Source organism: Chrysochloris asiatica, unplaced genomic scaffold (genome assembly GCF_000296735.1).
Source record: "Chrysochloris asiatica unplaced genomic scaffold, ChrAsi1.0 scaffold00039, whole genome shotgun sequence".
Classification (NCBI taxonomy): domain Eukaryota; kingdom Metazoa; phylum Chordata; class Mammalia; order Afrosoricida; family Chrysochloridae; genus Chrysochloris; species Chrysochloris asiatica.
Window position 1 is genome coordinate 15,673,948 of NW_006408557.1, and position 1,151 is coordinate 15,675,098.

The window sequence follows — 1,151 nt, forward strand, 5'->3', positions numbered from 1 at the left end:
TAGAGGTATTGCTGGATCATAAGGTATTTCTATTTTCAACCTTCTGAGGAAACGCCATATTGTTTTCCAGAGAGGTTGGACCATTTTGCAGTCCCTGGGTAGTGGCTTTTTATGTCTTTCTATGATGCTTTACCAGTCATAGAAACACAAGCTGGTGATGTGTCTGCTTATATTCCAACCAATGTCATTTCCATTGACACTGATGGACAGATCTTCTTGGAAATAGAATTGTTCTACAAAGGTACTTGCCCTGCCATTATGTTGGCTTGTCTGTGTCCCGCATCAGGTCTGCTGCACAAACCAGGGCCATGAAACGGGTGGCAGGTACCATAAGGCTGGAATTAGCACAGGATTGTGAGGTTGCTGCTTTTGCCGGGTTCAGATCTGATCTTGATGCTGCTACGCAACAACTCCTGAGTTGTGGTGTGCACCTGAGTTGCTGAAGCAAGGACAGTACTCTCCCATGGCTATTAAAGAACAAGCGGCTGTTATCTATGCTAGTGTAAGGGGGTATCTTGATAAACTAGAGCCCAGCAAGATCACAAAGTTTGAGAGCTCTTTCTTATCTCATGTCATCGGCCAACCCCAGGCCCTGTTGGGCAATATCAGGGCTGATGGAAAGATCTCAGAGCAGTCTAATGCAAAGCTGAGATTGTAACAAATTTCTTGGATGGATTCACATCAAATACCAGTTTGTTTTTGTCATTGTTTCTTCTAGTAATCAGTTTCATTTGTAAAAGGATTACTCTTGTTCCTGTACAGAAATCATGTTACTTCCATATGGAAAAAATATATATATACCATGGACTGCCAAAAGAACAAACAAATCTGTGTTGTAAGTAGTACTACCAGAATACTCCTTAAAAGCCAGATGGCTAGACTTTGTCTCTCATTCTTCGGACATATAATGAGGGAGCAGTCCCTGGAGAAAGACATTATACAAGGTAAACTGGACATATACAAGGTAAATGAAAAAGAGGAAGACCCTAACAAAATGGATTGGCACAATGGTAGCAGTAATTGTCTCAAATTTAACAACAATTATGAGGATGGTGCAGGACCAAGCAGGTTTCGTTCTGTTGTACATAAGGTCTCTGAGTCGGAAATGATACAATGGCATCTAACAGCAACAAAATTAACATGGTGTGAGA

At 41.4% G+C, this 1,151-nt stretch overlaps 1 pseudogene; it reads left to right on the plus strand.

Moving 5' to 3' along the window:
* Window positions 1–1,151, plus strand: part of LOC102813254 — a 17,319-nt pseudogene that overhangs the window by 14,509 nt on the left and 1,659 nt on the right.